Below are 20,771 nucleotides of genomic sequence, written 5' to 3' on the forward strand. Positions count from 1 at the left end.
ACCTCAAATCTTTCTTTCTAAAATCATATGTTGAAATCCCTTTCTGAAACATATCTTTCGAATCATGAGAAAAAAATGTAGAACTTGAGGATTTTCAAAAAGAGCTTTCATAATAATTTAAGGACTCTAAAATCATGCTTTAATATATAAGCTTCAAGAATCATGAAAAAAATCATGTCAAGAACTAATAAGAATGACAATGAAAAAAATCTTGCTCAACATAAAAAGAACATAACAGTCAAAATCCATAATCATGAATAAGTTCAAGAAATCATGCAATTGAATCATAAAAAGAGTGAATCTGAAAGTGGACTTATAGATCCTAACCATAAAATTGAATTCTTGAAAATTTAGGAAATTTATGCATGAAGATGAAAGGAATTCTTCATTAGAGTCGTAAATACCTTAATCGATCTGATTACAAAAGTGTGATCTTGGAAGAAGGAGAGTGACAAAACTTTTCTTGAACCTTGGAGATGAGTTCTTGAGGAGATTTCTTGAAAATCTATGAATTTCATGAGTAGGAGATATTGATTTGTGTTAAGATGAAGAAATTACAAGGTTCTATGGTCAAATCTTCCCTTGGATGATGGATGGGCCTTGGAGGAAGTTAGTTTCTTGAAAACTTCTCTTTTTAGGGTAGATTATGAACTAGGGGAGTGAATACGTCTTTGAGTGTTACTAAAAGACCCAAAGGCGCGAAACTACGAAAAAGGTAGTAGTTTTTGCCTCGGTACGTGCGCTAGTGCTTAGAAAATGCCTTGTGCATGCGGCAAGACAGTGTCTAGTAATGTGCATAACTTTTTACCCCTAAATCCTGGATAATTGATGCAAACTTGGTGACATTGGAAACAAATTCATATAGACCTTTAGTTTAATAGTCCATGAGTCACCTAATTCATGATATGCTAAGAGATATGCTTGTTTGAAGTTGACCCTTGCATGAACTAATGTGAAAACTTAGGTGGTAGGAAGGTTTTAAAGCTTGCTTGGTGTTATAGGTTCCTTATGACCCTAAATCACTTTCGATTGCTACACTCGATAAAGGATCTTAAAACACGTGAGAAAGTAGGACATATATCACGCAGTTCAAACTTATATATTCACAATGAACTATTCACATTTTTAGAGTAGAGTTGTGAGGTCTTAATTACATCAAGCCAATCAAAACAGTTAATTAATAGCCTCAACATACATCATTCTATTCAAAAAATAGTTTCATATATGGACTTATAAGTAGGAAAGCTATTTTTCCTAATTAGTCTAGCAACGCCCCTTGAGAAATTTAATAGTTTAATGGAGGACTAGTGTATAATCAATAGTATTTTGATGATATTTATTTACACTTAAAAACATTCTCATTGCTTAACTAAAAGAGAAATAGAATTTATATATTTTGCAGACCAAATATGATGTGAGTTATTATCATAATTATATGTCACTCGCGGTTCGAGTTATTAATTTAATGAAAACAAAATATACATTTATGATAATTAAAATTTAATCTTTTACCTCATATAATTTTTCAGGAAAGAGTGTGCACCATACCATTAAAGGTGGCTTGGTGTTAGACTCCTGATCTAAGTCACTCAATTAAATGGCAGCATGGACAATGTATTAAGCATGTTAACATTGTCACTTGTATAAGCCAAGTAATAACACATAGTATTAAATAAATAGTATAAAATAATATTAGTATTTACTGTGTACTAATCCTAGTCCTATTAGGATTAGTACTCCTTAATCCTAGTCCTATTAGGATTAGTACTCCTTCCTATATCTCCTATGTATATCTCCCATGTATTCCCTTAACACTTTAATACAATCAATATTCCTTCATGGTATCAAGAGCCAGAAAACCTAGATCTTCTTTTCTCTAGTTTTTTTTTTCTCTCTTTAGGGTACCGATCGTTCCCTCTCTTCTCTTGGGCGGCGGCAGCCATGACAACCGAGGTGGATCCTCTCGATTTACTTCCTTCTGGCGTTAAACTCATTCTCAGGCTTCTTCATGCCCTGATTCCCGAAAAATTATCAGACATGAATTACCCTACATGGAAAATCACCGTTCTTACAGCCCTTGAGGCCAATTACCTTCTCAAATACGTCGATGGAAGCACAGAACCGCCGCCGGCAGTCATCACCGCCACGGACAAATCAGAAAAAACCAATCCGGCCCATGCCGCCTGGAAAGCCGTGGATGGCCAGATCCGATCATGTTTGATTGCGGTCATCTCTCCCACGGTTCAGAAACACGTCCGATCCTACACAACTGCTTCAGCCCTGTGGACGGCCCTCGCAACACGCTATGCATCAATTTCCCACTCTCATATTTTTCAATTGCGTGATCGTCTCCACACAATTACCAAAGGCACGAAAACTATGGCGGAGTATTTAGACGAGGTCTCCACCATCATCACAGCCCTCGACACCGTGAACGAAATCATTCCCGAAAAAGATCTCGTCATGTGCGTCGTTCGGGGGCTCCCATCAGCTTACTCCTCCATTAAACAGGCAGTTCGCATCAGTCCAACGCCCGTTGACCTGGCTACTCTCTCCTCGTGGCTAAAAAGTGAAGAAATCAACGTGGATCTGGAGAGCAAACTTCTTCTCCGAGAAGCCGCTGTTATGGAGCCGGCCACCGCCCTCACCGCAAGCCAGAACTATCGCGGGGGGCGTGGTGGCGGCCGGCAGGGGAGCCGCGGCGGCTACGGCAGAAACAGCGGAGGCCGCGGGCGCGGCGGTCGGCAGGGCAGTCGTCCGCCGTACGACGGTCAGCAGCACGGCAGCAACAACAGCCTGCACTCCTTCGGCAGCGGCGGGCAGTCATCTTCCAGCGGCGGGCAGGGCACTTACGAGCGGGATCGTCCAACTTGTCAAATCTGTCAGAAAACAGGACACACCGCTGTTCGTTGCTGGTTTCGGTATGAGGAGAGCCGAAATAGTGATAACCGTGCCAATTATGCATCTCAAGCCGGCCCTTCCTCTGAATGGCTGTTGGATACTGGGGCCAACATGCACGTTACTTCTGATCTATCCAAGCTTAACGCTCCAAATCCATATCATGGCTCCAATGGTATTACTGTTGGCAACGGTGAGTCCCTTAATATTTCTCACACTGGCACGGGTACCATTAAAACCCCCACCGCTATCTTTCACCTAGGTAACCTTACCCACGTCCCTTCTATTAAATCCAATCTCCTTTCAGTTCACCAATTCACAAAAGACAATAATTGCTCACTCTTGTTCACCTCTAATGATTTTCAGATCCTAGACAATACTACCAAGAGGGTGATTTTTCAGGGCCCCTGTGAGCATGGTCTGTACGTTCTTCCTGGCACAAGTTCGTCTGCCCACCCAGTTTCAGAAAGCGTTCCTGTGGCTCCGGTGGCTCTTTCGGCTGATGGCCACAGTCTGTTGTGGCACAGTCGTCTGGGTCACCCGTCTACTCAAATAATAAATTCTTTAATGTCTCAATTAGGTTTTTCTTCCATTCATGTAAACAATTGTGACTCCTGTTCAATTGCTAAATCTCATAAATTACCTTTTACTTTATCTGAGAAGCGTACAACTGCACCTTTTCAACTTATTCATTCTGACCTATGGGGTCCTACTGCTGTTCCTTCATTTGCTGGTTTTCGCTATTATATTTGTTTTGTGGATGATTTTACAAAATACACTTGGTTGTACCCACTAAAACACAAATCACAGGCATACACCACCTTTGTCACTTTTGAAAAAATGGTCAAAACACAATTCAATTCTCATGTTAAACTTTTTCGAAGTGACAATGGAAAGGAATATGTCAATAACATCTTTGGCCAGTTTCTGCAATCCCTGGGAATTATACATCAAACCTCCTGTCCATACACTCCCGAACAGAATGGGGTGGCTGAGCGTAAGCATCGCCATCTCATTGAAACGGTGGTTACTCTTCTACATCAATCTCATCTCCCTGTCTCCTTTTGGGTAGAAGCTCTAGCCACCGCAAACTACCTCATTAACAGAATGCCCAGTCACACTCTCTCCAACAAATCACCCTATCAACTCCTTTACCAAGAACTTCCCAATTATACCAACCTCCGCGTCTTTGGGTGTCTTGCCTACCCTTGGCTACGCCCTCATATTACTCACAAATTACAACCCCGATCCCGTCCTTGTATTTTTTTGGGCTATCATCCTACCTCCAAGGGTTATCGCTGTCTTGACCCACAAACTCATAAAGTCTACATATCTCGTCATGTCAAATTTGTCGAAAATGAGTTTCCCTACGAGTCTATTTCCTCCTCCACAAATACATCATTCATTGGCGTCCTTCCCCTTTTTCCAACATACTCACAGGGTCCCTCACCACCTTCCCCCACACCTCCACCCACTACCCAACCACCCCTCATCACCCCTTCGACCGTCACCCACAATACACCCGCAACCACCACCCACACTCACAACCAACCCGAACCACCCCATACCCACAACATCTCCAGCCCGATCCGTTTTGGGTCCTTCCCGGCCACCCCCGAATCACCACCGCCCGTGCCACCCCCCAATACTCATCCCATGTTAACCCGTGGCAAAGCCGGTATCTTTAAACCCAAAACCTTTCAGGCTACCATACTACCAAATACACCCCTTCCCGATAGTGAACCAACAACCTACTCTGTTGCCTCAAAAAATGCTTATTGGCGTCATGCTATGGATGACGAGTTTAAGGCTTTGACTGATCAGAAAACTTGGGTTCTTGTACCTAAGCCCCATGGGCGGCACCCAGTGGGCTGTAAATGGGTGTACAAAATTAAACACAATGCGGATGGCAGTATTTCCAGGTACAAGGCTCGTTTGGTTGCTAAAGGCTACAATCAGGAGTATGGGCTTGATTACTCCGAGACATTCAGTCCTGTTATTCGGCAGGAAACCATTCGCCTGGTACTGTCACTCGCCGTGCGCAACAATTGGCTCATCAATCAGTTGGATGTTTCCAATGCTTTTCTTCATGGCATGCTTGATGAAACTATCTACATGACGCAACCACCGGGCTATGTTGATCCCCGCTTCCCTCAACATGTTTGCAAACTCCAGAAGTCTCTGTATGGGCTCAAGCAAGCCCCCCGTGCTTGGTACACACGTCTGAAAACGTTCCTCCAGGGACTCGGCTTCACGTGTTGCGTACACGACACGAGTCTGTTTACTCGACATTCAGCACACGGTACAGTCATTCTTCTTGTCTATGTAGATGATATCATTATTACAGGCTCTACTGCAGCTCTCATTCAGGATGTCACTCGAGCTATGCATACTACCTTCAAAATGAAGGACCTTGGCCCGTTACATTATTTTCTGGGAATGGAGGTTTCTCGGACAGGCAGCGGCTTGTTTCTTCATCAGTCAAAATATGCTCGAGATCTGTTGCAGAAAGCTGGACTGGAAAAATGCACCAGTCAACCAACACCGATGGCAGTCTCTTCGTCTACGAATGGAGCCGACACCCCCTTTGCCGATATCACCCACTTCCGCAGCCTCATTGGGGCTCTACAGTATCTGGCCATTACCCGTCCTGACATCCAGTTTGCTGTCAACCGAGTTGCTCAGCGCATGCATCAACCAAGTGAACATGATTACCATTGTCTAAAACGCATTCTCAGGTACATTTTTGGCACTCTTGGTCGTGGTTTACTCATTCGACCCGGGGACTTGGAGCTTCGGGGTTTCTCAGATTCAGATTGGGCGAATGATAAAAATGACAGAAAATCTACATCGGGGTTTCTCGTTTTTTTGGGGCCGAACCTGATCTCCTGGTGTACAAAAAAACAACCCAAGGTCTCTCGGTCCTCGACTGAAGCTGAATACCGCGCCCTTGCTCTTCTTGCTGCTGAGACCATGTGGGTCACATATATTCTTCGCGAACTCCGCGCCACTCACACTGTTCCTGCTCTCTATTGTGACAACAAATCAACCATCTGTGTGGCCAAGAATTCCGTCCTACACACCAGAATGAAGCATGTTGATACCGATTGTCTCTTTGTTCGCGATGAAGTTCAGGCCGGCACCATGACTGTGCAGTATGTACCCACTGAAGAACAACCGGCTGATATTCTCACCAAGCCTCTCCCGAGCCGACAGCACGATTACCTCAGTTCCAAGCTTCCGTTCGCTTCCGCTCAACTCAGCTTGAGGGGGGATAATAACAGATAGTATTAAATAAATAGTATAAAATAATATTAGTATTTACTGTGTACTAATCCTAGTCCTATTAGGATTAGTACTCCTTAATCCTAGTCCTATTAGGATTAGTACTCCTTCCTATATCTCCTATATATATCTCCCATGTATTCCCTTAACACTTTAATACAATCAATATTCCTTCACCAAGGAAACAAACATACAAGGCTTAGTTGATGATAGACTATTGACAAAGCTAAGGTGTGCACAGTGGCACCATGGCCTGATTTCGAAGCAACAAGTGAGGACCAAGGACTTGAAGGCAAGGCAGCTTGGTGAGGACTTGACCAGATGAAAGCTTAACAATGTTGTATGGACATAGCATTGATATTCAAAGAAAAAAAAGGGCAAACGACCAGCAAGGCTAAGGCAACAATGAAAGATATTGATGCCAACGTGGGATGAAGCAATGGCATAGATTTATGACTGTGGCGTGGAAGCATGGAGTGGTAGCAGTGCAGGGCTGAAAAGTATAAGTATGGAAGTGTTAAACAGGAGAGCAGCTCGTCCAAAAGGCGAGCAAAGTCAAAGCTGACCGGCGGTTACATGAAGTGCAGCATTATCTCATTTCGTGTGGAACTTGTTTTTGGCGCCTTGTTTGAATCATTTTGAATATATCAAGTAGTTGTGGGGGTCTTAAATACATAGGATAAGATCAAGCTAAATCCAACAAGTTTTTTATTCTTATTACGTCACTTGTCGGTAGTTTGTTGCACATTGGAAATACAAGATTCTACAAGTTTTATAAGGTTTAGAAGATCATTTGCCTCAAGTTCAATCAAAAGTCAATTCAAGACTTGAGTCTTTCCTTTCCGAACAATTTTTCAGAGTCACACAATCTAATCCAACCACGTAATTATATAAGATTCCAGAATTAACAACACATAAATCATACATTTTGTAAAATGCAACTCAACTTAAAACCTCAATTCTGAAATGAGGTTTGAACTCAAAATCTTAACTAAAAAGTATTGCTTAGGTCATTTGACACTCGTTGGCGAAAAAAACTTCGAAAATGTCGGAAAAATTCACATTTACCATTTTTGTTTTGAAACTCAAGTTCTTGAAAAACCTTGTCATTTGTCAATCAAAATCCTAAGTTTTGTAGTTAAACTTCATAAGTATTCAAACGAAATTGAAATTTTAGGGTCACAAAAGCTTACCAAAATGATTTAGCACAAAAAATCTTTTCAAACTCGCGTCTGAGGGTTTTACAAAGATCAAAATGGAGAAAAATGGATAAAACCCCAAGGGTGTCAGGCAAAGGGGGTCTCAGATGTAGCAAAAGTGACCTATGGTTAGCAAAAGCAAACCCCGAAAAATTTCGGCCTGCACTTTACGAACTAACCTTCAGTGTCACGAAGGTCACCATCGCGAAAAGGCCAGACACTATCACAAAGGTCTGGGGTCTCACCTCCCTCACTTTTGCGATTAGTATCTCGCAATCACGAGGTTCACGAAACTAAACACCCTATCGCGATCGCGAAGTGTAGCAAACTCAGACCTCAACCCAATTCAGTCAACACAAAAATCATCGAATGGACCATTGGGATTCATTCGAAACTTCATACACACAAACTATATATGCACTTTGACTAATCTTGAAGTTTCAAACTCAACGGATCCATCAAAATACAAATTTAAGGAAGGTCTCCTTGACCCGATACCCGTGAAAGTCAAAAGAAATTAATATAACGTCTAAAAAAGCTAAAACAAGCTCAAGACTTCTGAAAATTCAACCAAGACCTCTTTTGAGCCTAAAATAATCCCCAAATTCATTGGAGCACTTGAGAATTTTATCCGAGCATTCGAATCCCAGATGTTGACCAAAGTCAACCCAAAGCTAAAACTCCACAATCTTCTAACTTGGGACCAAAAATCCAAAAAAACTCCAAATTTGAAACTTACAACTCTCTTGGACCGATTCTCACATCTAAATACTGACGGAATCAACGAAATTTCATTCCGACACTCGAAATTTCATTAGACACCAAAAAACACTTTTTAACAACATTAGCCTTTCAAATTTCAAAATTCATAACTTTTTAACTTAAAACTTGAAACTAATTTCAAAACTCACTCAAAATGACTTGGGATCAATATTGAAAGGGGTTAAACGGTAATTTTGTTAAAATTTTAAAAAATGACCGACAAGGTCATTACAAGAATAACTACACATAATATTAAATAAACAACCACATAAGCCATGGCACGACAATAGATACCAAAACAATCTATTTCTAATTTCATACAAAAATATTCAAGCAATTATCATAACCCAAACAAGGGTATTAGTCTCTCATGTTCATAGCAACCTTCAAAAGATGGTCATTATGAGAAAAAATAGAAAAAAATAAAACAAGTCTTTTATTTGAGTGGGTATTTTAGTTAATTCGGGTGAGTCTTTTAATTATGGATAAAAACTAAATAAATATCGGATAGGTCACAGGTGTTTAATATTGTGATATGCATTCCATCGTTAGTAGAAAGGATACAGATACCCTAAAACTTGGATGGTAAGGACATTAGAATCCTAAAAGTATAACAAAGAGTATTTAAATATCATTTACGATAATACGAGAATATAGTTATCCTTTTTTCATTCACTTTATTGCACAGAAGTCACTTTATTACTTTTTAAAATGAAAATATCATTCAATTTGTTATGAAAGTCACTAAGCAATTTTTTCTAACCAAAAGTCATGCAACTTTACCTATGTATCACATAAAGTCATTAGAACGAATTAAAAGAGATACACTCAACTTATTATGAAAATCACTAAACAACTTTTTTTAACCAAAAGTCACGCAACTTTACCTTCATATTGTTGGAAAAGAAGTACAGAGAAATCTGGAAATAATAAAAAGGAAAAAGAAAATTGCGACTACGTTTTAATTTTAGATTAATTGTAATTACTCAAATAACAAAATATGCCCACATGATATATAGGCTAAGAGATAAACAATTAATCCTAAAATATAGGTCATGTAACCCATTATGAAACTTAAATAACAACACTAATAAAACTAGAGTAAACATAGGAAACTACTTTACAAAGACCTAAAGACTAGTTTTACTAAATTACCCATGTCCCAATTTAGTCAATCTTTTTGAATCACTTTTTAACATGCCCTCTTGATTCAAAACTACAAACACCAAACAATCCTCTGAAGTAACAGAATTTCTCCTTCGATGAAGCCTTTGTCAATACATCAGCCAACTGCTCATGTGTGCTACAATATTCCAATGATATTTCCTCCCTTGGTACCAAGTCACAGATGAAATGATAACGAATATCAATATGCTTTGTCCTGCTGTGAAATGTTGGGTTCTTTGTCATGGAGATAGTTGTTTTATTGTCACAAAATATCTCTGTTGCTCCTTTTTGCTCCTGTTGAAGATCAGCTAACACTCTCCTTAGCCAGACGGCTTGACAATCTGTTGAAGTTGTTGCAATGTACTCAGCTTTTGAAGTTGACAATGATGTTGTAGCTTGCTTCGTTGAATCCAAGTCACCACACCTGAACCTAGAGTAAAAACATTTGCCGAAACACTCTGTCTATCGTCCAATGAACTTTCCCAATCACTATCTGTGTACCCGCACAATCTGAAATTATCAGTGTTGAGTACCAAATACCAAAGTCAAAGTTCAAACAATGTATCGCAAGACTCTTTTTGCTGCCCCATAGTGTACCTTTGAAGGTTAGTGCATAAACCTAGATATAACACCAATATGATATGCAATATCGGGTCTAATATGCGTCAAATATATTAAACCTCCAACCAAGCTTTTGAACCTCTTTGCATCCGTCAATTCTTCTTCACTTACCTGTTGCGATTCTCATTGATATTCATTAGAGTAGCCACATGCTTTCAATTAAGCATGCCAAATTTATTGAGTAGGTCTCTAGCATATTTCCTTTGTGAAAGAAATATTCCCTCTGTGAAAGAAATATTCCCTCTTCAGTTTGATGGAATTGAATAAGTAATGTAATAAACCTTATCTGAAATCTCAAACTCATTCATTATTTGAAACTTAAACTCTTCCAGAAGAGATCGTGAAGAACTAGTGTAAATGATATCATCAACATAAAGGCAAACCACAATGAAATCATTACTATAACACCCCTCAAATGACTTAGATGAAGTTAGAGCCTAACATGGTTTTCATGATGGTATAAGGTCTTAAAATGGTCTAAAATGTGGTATTGAGGCAATGTCTAGAGCTTTAGGTGCATTGGAAGTCAAACGTCAAGGGACGATCAAGACGTTCGACGACTAAGTCACCTATGTGCCTCATACGTGGTTATATGCTTATATATGTGTTTCATGAATTAATATAATCATTATATGAGTTATTATAGTGTTTATAGGCAGTGTGTCAAGTTTTGTGAAGTTTAAAGGTCAAACGTCCAAGAACATCCTTGACGTTCGAAAGGTTTGCCTTGAAACGAACTTGTGTGTTTTGGCATATTTCGTCGAGTTTTACATGTTTGTTTTGGATGAAATTTATGTGAGAAGTCCTAAACTCGTATACAAACATATTAAGGTTGGAAACGTCCGGGTGAAAGTCCCCAAGGACCAACCAAGGGTCCTTGAGGAAGGACCCTTCTCAAGAGCCAAAGTTGTCTAGACCAGGCCTCAAACGACGGCTCGTGGGCTAGTCGAAGCCCCATCAATGGGTGTCGTGGGTCATGACTTATCCTAGGGAGCTCAATATCCAAAATTCAATTCTCTGAACCAAACGACGAGAGGAGAGGACGGTCCGTTTGTAGACAAACGGTCCGTCGACTGCCAGTCATCGATGGTACTTGTCTTCTGCGTGCAGTTCGCTGTTAAGTTAGGGTGAAGTTGTGAATTCACCACATGTACAAATAAGAGAAAGGGAGATTAATTAGGGTTTTTTTTTGTGTATTTTAAACATTTTTATAAGCCTTTAACACTTAGAAGATTTCATTCTTCAAAAATCAAAACCCAAATTCCCTTAAAAATTCTCTAGAACTCCATTGGAGCCAAAACTCAAAGGAAGGGCTTGGATTGGAGAATTGAGTGCAGATTCTTCATCAAATTGGAGGATTAGATTTATTGAGGTATGGTTTTTGATCCTTGAAACACTATTCATCAAGGAGCCCAACTTTCAAAGAAGTTTTCTAAAGTTTTCAAAGATGAATTGTCCAATTTTATGATCTATCCATGGGTTCTTGCATTAAAGGTTTTAAAGCATTGTATATTGATGAATTGTTGTTAATTATATGATTTTAACTCAATTAACCTATGAACCCATGTAATTGATGAACCCTAGTTTTTGACTACTTTATGGGTTAAGTGATATTGATCTAATGCTTATGAATTCTAGTGTAGTTTTCTATGTGCTATTGATTGATGTGATAATTGTATTGGATTAATATCTAGGTTGCCTTAGATTGATTAATCTATATTGAATTGACCTAGTTTCATTGAATATCATAGTTTATGTATTGAATTATTGGTTATGGACATGAGTAAGAGCCTTATGGTATTGAATTGGATGATTTAGACATGGATTGAAGTGGAGAGAATGGATTGGTGGTACGCTGCCCTAATTCTGTTTATTTTATGTTAATTAAACTTGATTTATATTGTGATTGGTATGATCTACTTATGGCGGCGGTGCTATGTGTTTTACTTGCAATTAAAGTGGCCTTGTCGGCGTTACTTTATGCATTATGATGATCATTGCCTTGTCGGCACTACTTGAAGTATTATGATGATTTGTGTAGTTGATTTATGTGAAGTATGAGCATATCTATCTACATGTGATGTAATGTAAAAGTATGTGTTCTTTCTATGTATATTAGGAGATCATGTTAGACTATGACTATGTGCTTATGTGTGTAGTCTTAGATGTTGATGCATGATTGTTCCTACTTGACTATATGAGTTATGATGTTATATTGATGATGATATGGTAACGTATAGGATGACATAAAGATGATAAGGGTCATATTCCCAAGTGCTTCAAAGAATGATATGTTATATGTAATAAAGTAAAGTATGTTGTGTCTTGCATTGGTAGACTTGTGTCCCTTACTTGATATATGTATGGATGATATATGAATACGAGATATCTTGACTAGGTAGGCTTAGTGCACCCTTGTCATGTATGAATGAACGATATGTGAGACCTTGGATGATGTTAAGAAGGTCATGTACGTGGAACTTTAAACCTAGTGGTAAGGCTATGAACTTTGAAGTCGAGAGCCGAAATGGTATCCTTCATGTATAGGATGATGAACTTAGGTTTGATTGGCTGGAACGGCATCATATCATCCTTACTAAATTCATGATGAGCTATCTTAGTCGTCATTGAAAGGTAGCCCCAGTGGACCTCTTTGGTAGGGTGAATGTGATTGAGTTATGAACTAGATATAGAACCCCTTCATATGAACCTTTAGTGTTAATTACTCTATGAGAACAAAGTCTAGCACCGAGTGATTATGTCATGGGAAGTAGCTCTACTTGAGAAGGAGACTTATAGTGCAATGTAGCTCTACTTGAGAATGAGATTATAGTGCATAAAAGCCCTTCATATTCCTTAACCATGTGCCTACATGGGATGTATCCTAGTTCTACCTATGGCAAGTAGAACACCGTCATCGGAGTAGGTTAGAACTCCGGATTCTATGTCTAGATATCTTGGTCTATGTCGGTTATTGCCTATTCTCATCATGTGGGAAACCTACTAGCATTAGAGAAGTTCTATGGGGTTTAGGTGGTGGTATGGGACGCTATCTAGACATTGCACGATAGGCTTTGAAGGTGTTAGTTAGAGTCCCTAGGTCTTGTCCAAGACCATTACTTGAATGTCCTTATGTGATGAATGAGTCTTAAATGAACTAATGAATGTAATGACTTAAGTTAAGAAAGCATGTTAAATGAATAAGTACTTATCTAGAGTAGTTAAGGGTTGTCTAGTTAAGGTTTGGGCATAGGAATGGTCACTTCGTATCTTACCTAGATAAGTCTTAAGAATGACTCTAGTTCGGGAAGATGTTGATTATGTGGACATAATCTAAGCCTTAGGTAGTCTTAAGGATTATTTAGGTAATCTTGAACAGGTCAATCATGGACGTTATCTTCTTGATTTACTTAAGTAAGTCTTTTAATAACCTTTGGAAGGAAAATGTCTTATTATCTATATGTTGATGTATTAAGTGAGAATGATTCTATCTTAGGTAGTCTATAGGATCTCTTAAGTGTGTGTGTAAGGGACTGTATGGGTGGTCGTTTCACAACTCACTCAAGTGAGACTTAGAATCACCTTTGGTACAAGGATCTCATGTTCATGTGTACGATGTCATTGTAAGTGTGTGTTGATCTCGTTATAGATGGTCTTAAAGATCATTTAGGTGTGCCTAGAGAGGTTGTATGGGCGGTCTCTCTTTATATTACTTAAGTGAATCTTAGGATAGCTTTTAGTGAGGGTATTACATGTTAGGAAGTGTCTAAAGTGAAGATAACGCACTTCACTGTACAGTGAAGGAACTTCACTGTAAAAGTGAAATGGTTCACTGTAAAGTGACCTTAAAAATGTACTAAATTGCTTAAATGTTATCTTATGTGTTTCTAAGGTGTTAAATGTTATTTTTATGATTATGATATGATATTTAAATGAAAAAGATGCAAATTTCTAATAAACTAGTTTCTGGGTACATGCATTGCACGTATATCCAAACAAGGATTGATTCATGTTAACTTCAAATATTGAGCGTAAATCTATGTGTAAAAATTTATTAAATTGCAACAAATAGTCAACATGAACCATGAGTCATTTAGTACAAAACTAAACATATAAAATATGATTTTTAGACATTAATAATAGAATCAATAGTGAGAAAAGCATATCAAATAAAACAGTGACAGAACTAAGATTTTCACTAAAAAAGGTTCAAAATATGAAGAACTAAACACACGAAGGTTCAACATCTACTATATATACATTTAAAAAAAGCTATTTAAACCATATGTATAAACCACAGAGGGTTTGACTGAACCCTCTTGGCCTTACCTGACTCCCCCGAATCCCGATAAAACATATGGATCAAGAATGATCCTTTCAACTTCATCTCATATCATTTTCTGACAAGACTGTGCTTTGTAATACAATAAATATAAGTGAATAGATTCATTTTCTAATTAGGGTGGCTTGCATTTTCCTTAAACTTTTGTAACCTATAAATTTATTGTGCCAGGTAACTCTTCCAAATCTCTATGTCTTCATTGCATTATATGTTAGCTTTTATATAACTTTAGGAAATGACTGTTCAAATTAAATATATTTTACACTCCAACGTATTCTATCATTATAGATGAAAGGTAACTTTTCAAATTACTTATCTATTTTTTCGAATTAATGAAGGAAATCAATGCATTAATTTGGAAATAATAGATTATACATGCATTTGAATCTAATCCATATTATTGAACCACTTAAAGTAACCTTTCAAATTCTTAACCTTTTCAGAGTAACTAAGAAAATTAATGCATAGTTTTTTAAAAGAATGAATTATATTAATTTAACACCTTTTCACTTTTAGGATTTAGTATAATATAATTATATAATATGATTAGCTACTTAATATTTAATTAATTAATTATTTTTTAATATTATGATTAAATCTAGGGGCAAAATGGTAATTCAACTTTGAATGTTGGAGCTTCCCACTTATAATATATGATGTCCCATTTCATGATTTTATGCATTATGTCATACTTAGTACATGTGTTTGTACTAATTTCATTCTTTTATCTATCTCTATAGTTGTTGGTAGGTGGGGAGCATTTCGGAAGCAAGACTTGGATTGTAACATCATTCAAGTGAAGTTGAAGTATGTCCTCATTTGACTCGAGGTCATAGATGTCTTTTATTTCCTTTGAAGTATTGTAATACACTAAGTATTTCTATATTCGTATTGTATGGGCCGTATCCCAAATTATTCTCATGTCTAAGATTTGATGAATTGAGACTTAGTATTCCCTATGAGTTTTATATGAATGAGTTTTTAAAGACTTAATAGAATGTTTATGAAAAGTTTTAATTCCGCACTACTTTTCATATGTTTATATGCGATGAACGATACGGAAGCGCTTGTACAAAACCTCAGAGAGGTCAAGTACGCCCGGTTGCATTCCGAGAATGCCATATCTTCTAGGGTGTGGTTTCTAGATGTGACAGTTACCTTCCTTCTTCACATATAAGGTGGGTTCGTTCTTACTTCTTATGTATCCATTTTTATGTAAATATCCATCAATCTTGCTATACCACGCTCGAGGGGCTTGCTTCAAGCCATACAACGTCTTTTTCAGCTTGTACCTTTGTTTCATCACCTTCCTTTGTCAAAAGCTTGTACACCTTTGTTTCATCGCCTTCTTTTGTGAAACCTTCGGGTTGTGTGACATAGACTTCTTCTTGTAAGTCTCCATGGAGGAATGCCTACTTGACATCAAATTTATAAACTGCCATTGCAACTGTGCAGCCAATGCTAGAACCAGCCTCAATGTTTTAAATTGAGCTACCAGTGAAGATGTTTCTTCAAAATCGACACCATATTGTTGTGCATAGCCTTTTTCCATAAGACGAGCTTTGTGATTTTGTACGCAACCATCTACAACAAATTTTATTTTAAACACCCACTTCAGACAAATTGTGTTTTTCCCTTTTGATCATTTCCCATGTTTCATTCTTTTCAATTGATTTCATTTCCTCCACCATTGATTTATTCCATTCTTCTTTTTCTGCAGCTTCTTCATAATTTAAGGGACCTGAAACAAAAAAAGCAAATTGACAAGTCGTATAAAGGTTATTAGCATATTTGAGATTTGACGTTCTAAGTTTTGTTGATCTTTTTAATGAAACTATCTCATCTGAAGACTCTTCATGAGTTGCTGAAATTGGTGAGGTTGGTAACTCCATAGAAGAGCGTGAAAGTGAACTTGCAGGGGTTGACCCCTTTCTTCTTCTTCAGTGATTCCAAGAGGCATAGGAATATTTTGTCGGACCAACTTTTTACGACATTTTTGCAGCTTGTATTTTCATCAAATATTACATCCCTTCTGACTGACTGAGATTTTTCCATTAATAGTTATTATACAATCTATATACTTTGGATTGAGTACAATACCCAAGAAAAATGTAGTTGTTAAGCTTTTGACGAGCTTGTGAGTTTACCAACGCATAAGTAGCACATCTAAGAACCCGTAAATGACTTACATTTGGTTTCCTAAAATGCCAAGCTTCATAACGAGTTTTATTCATAACAACTTTTGTTGGTGAAAGATTCAGCAAGTAAATAGGTGGTTCCACAGCTTCTGCCCAGAACTGATTTGTGAGTTTCTTTACTTGTAATATGCTTCTTGCCATCTCCACCACAGTCCGGTTCTTCCATTCAGCGACACCATTTTGCTATGAGGTATATGGAGTTGTTAAATCCCTATGGATGTTATTTTATTCACAAAACAAATTGAATCGTTGGACACGAACTCTCCTCCTCTATATGTGCGAAGAACAATGATATTGCAGCTACTTTGATTCTCAACCAAAACTTTAAACACCTGAAATTTTCAAAAGTTTCTGACTTGTTTTCCAGAAAATACCCTTAATTCATGCAACTATAATCGTCAGTAAACAACAAGAAACAAAGAATTCCACCTAAGGACTTAGTCTACATAGGACCACATAAGTCGGCATATATTAATTTTAAACATTAGAAGCTCTCCATGCTTTTCTAACAGGAAAAGATTTCCTGTTTTGTTTCCAATAAATGCACCATTCACACAAATCAAGAGAGCTAATTTTCGGTAATCCAAGAATCATACGTTTATTACCTAGTAATTTCATACCCTTTATATTGAGATAACCATATCTCAAATGCCATAGCTTCGAGTCTCCTTTGCACTTGCAGCGAGAGCAAACTTTTCCATGTTAGAGACGTCCAACAAAAACATATTGTTTGGTGTCTTAGTGATGTGAAACTTTTTGACCGACTTCTTGTTTATAATGACACAAGCATCATCATCAAACAAAACAGTATACGTCAGCCATTAATTGTCCAACACTAAACAGATTGAATCCTAAATCTAGTACGAATTGAAAATCATCCAATATTTTTACTTTGTTGTGTCTAGTGTCTACAGCCACCTTGTCGTTTCTTTCAACTTGCATCTTTTTTATGTTGTCAAGTTGCACCTTCTTATTTTGTTTCTCATCAAGCTCTTTGAACATAGATTTGACCCCTGTCATATTATTTGAACAATCACTATCTACAAACCATTTATCACTTGGCTTATGGTTTGTATCAATGCAAGCCATAAAAAGATAATTTTCTTCCTCCTTTTCTTCTGCTGCAAAATTCATTTTTTGGTCTTTAAACCAACAATCAGCCTTTATATATGCTCATAGCGGTAGCAATGATGACATTGAATGTCATTCTTTGTGTTGCCTTGCTTATTGGACTGCCTATGCCATTATTTATTCCTCTGCCTCTTCCATAGCCACGACCTTGACCACCACGAAATCCTCTACTTGATGGACCATTATTATCTCCATATTTAGTGGTTGCGTCTTTCATTTGAAATGTCTTTTCTTCGTTCTTCTCTACTGATCAATTGATTCTCACCTCATGATCTTGAAGAGATCCCATCAATTCATCAAAGGAAAAAACTGATAGATCCTTAGATTCTTCGATAGCCGCAACAATGTGATCAAATTTTGGATTCAAGCTTCTCAATACCTTTTCAACAATAATCTGATCAGTAACCTTCTCTCCATATGATCGCATTTGACTAACAATTGTCATTGCTCTTGACATAAAATTAGCAATAAATTCACCACTTTTCATCATCAAGGTTTCAAAGTCACCTTGAAGTGATTGCAGTCTCACCACAATAAATTTTGAATATCCTTGAAACTCTTTCTGCAGAATGGATCATACTTGCTTCGGTGTAGTTTTTGTTGCGATTCGTAAAAAAACATTGTCATAGACAGCCTGCTGGATAAACACCAGTGCCTTAGCATCTTTTTTCTTGTTGTCTCGCAACCTATTTTCTTCATCGAGATATGTATATCTATGTTCTTCTAAGTCCCAAAGATCTTGAGACTTGAGTATAGTTTTCATACGTATACTCCAGAATTCATAGCTTTCTCCTTGAAGACAGGAATGAGTGTTGTGCCACACTCAATGAACTACCGTTAGTTGCCATGACTAGCTCTGATACCAAATTTGCTGGAAAAGAAGTACAGAGAAATCTGGAAATAATAAAAAAAAAAGAGGAAGAAAACTGCGACTGCATTTTAATTCAGATTAATTGAAAGTACTTAAATAACAAAATATGCCCACATGATATATTGCCTAAGGAAACAACTAATCCTAAAATATAGGTCATGTAACCCACTATGACACTTAATCAGCAACATAATAAAACTAAAGTGAATATAGAAAACTACTTAACAAAGACCCAAAGACTAGTTCTATTAAACTACCCATGTCCCAATTCAGTTAATCTTTTTGAATCACTTTTTAAATAATACTACTGAAAATCATAAGGACGAAACAAAAGAGATGTGATCTTATATGATACTTACGCAAAGTTGAATACATTTTATTTACAAACAAATAGTTCAATGATTTTTCAGCATTCTTCAACAAAGTTGAGTTCAAAAAATAGTTTAGTAGTATTGGTAAAATAAAATAAAATTTGAGTGAACATCCGAGAAATCATCCATCTAATGAAGGACATGGATTAGGGTGCGAAATGGAATTTGGATGAAATTACGTGCCAATATGGTTTCAAATTCTATATCTTTTTTTTTTCTAGTGATGATCGTGTCCAAGCTAACTCACATGAACTTTTATTGTTTTACTGGATATCTATTACCCAAATTCGTTATCTTATTATTATTAATGGTGATTATGAAGATTTCGAAGTTAAAAAGATTTAGATATTGAGATCCTTTTATCCCTTTTCCTTATTCAACTAGTTGTGTAAGGTTGAAGGTAGATCTATAATTCTCGAAACAATGTCAAACCAATCAAAATTGTTAATTGCCTCAATACATGAACACATGTAAATAGGAAAACTATTTTTTCTAATTAGTCCAAGCGAACGCACATTGAGAAATTCAATAGTTTGCTAATGGAGAAGACTATTATAATAATCAATAATATCTTGATGATATTTATTTACATTTGAAAATATCCAATTAATAACTGTTTAACTCAAAAATAAAAATAAAATTTGTATTTTGCACCCCAAATATGACGTGGCATATCACAGATCATATGTTATTCATGGATGGAGTTATTAATTTAGTGAATGATATGCAAAATAAAATATATAAATATAATAACCAATATATTAATGTTCTTGGTCTTGGACAATCTATTTAAATACACAAATTTATTTTTTTAAAACAAAAAATATTGTGCCACAATATTCTTGAATGAAGAAAATGTGTTTGAATTGATAAAATATAATTACACCCCTCTCATTGACATTAGCTGAGATCGAATTTCTTTGAACTTGGGAGATTTAAATCGAAATTGTTAATTGCTTAACCTTATTTTATCCAAAATTAATACAGCAACACACGTTAAAAAATTTAATAATTTGATGAAGGATTATTTTAGTTATAAGCAATATCTTGATGATATTTTTTTCTTAATACACATTAAGAAATTGTCAAAACGTGCATCATTAATCTAAGGGGACATGGGGTTGTAGGGATTCCTCAACCGACCCAATGAGTTGTACATACTTGTTTTTAAAGTTGCACATGATTTGTACTAATTTGTTAATTATGAGCAATATTTTGATGATATTTAATTTCACTTAAAATACATCCAGCTAATCATTGATCAACTCAAATATGATGTAACATGCCACAAAGTATATGTCAATCACTTGAGGAGTTGGAATTTGAAGAAGGGCGTGTAAAATTAATCTACATTCATAATAATTAATATTTAATATTTAACAGGGAATTTATAACTTACACTAGTTTAAGAGTTAGTTAAATATATTTTAGTTTACAATATTACGTATGTTATCAGATTTTTATATCTTCAGATACGTCCAAAATTATGTATCTCGAATATATTAGGTCAAATTTAAGTGTAATTTGTTTTAAATATGGAGATAAGTGTCGAAGACACACTTAAACTATTCACTTTTTTTGAGTTTCATACCTAAACTATTGAAAGTATGAGTTTCATTCCTAAACTATCACTTTGTAGTTTGAGATCACACCTCAGTGGTGTGTGTAGTGCACTCTCTCTTTTATATGAAAAAACATTAACACATAACATTGCACATAGATAAAATATTTTATCTATATAAAAATTAAATAATAAAAAATTAATATTAATTAAAAGTTAAACATTATTATCCATATAAAAAATTAAATTATTTTTCTTATCTCACTCCACCACCTCCTCAATGTACCCCCTCCCCGGCGACAATGCCATCCTTTTTCTAAAAAAAAAACAAATCATTAAAATGTTTGTAAGAATTTCATATTTCA

Source organism: Solanum pennellii, chromosome 7 (genome assembly GCF_001406875.1).
Source record: "Solanum pennellii chromosome 7, SPENNV200".
NCBI classification, from domain to species: Eukaryota; Viridiplantae; Streptophyta; class Magnoliopsida; order Solanales; family Solanaceae; genus Solanum; species Solanum pennellii.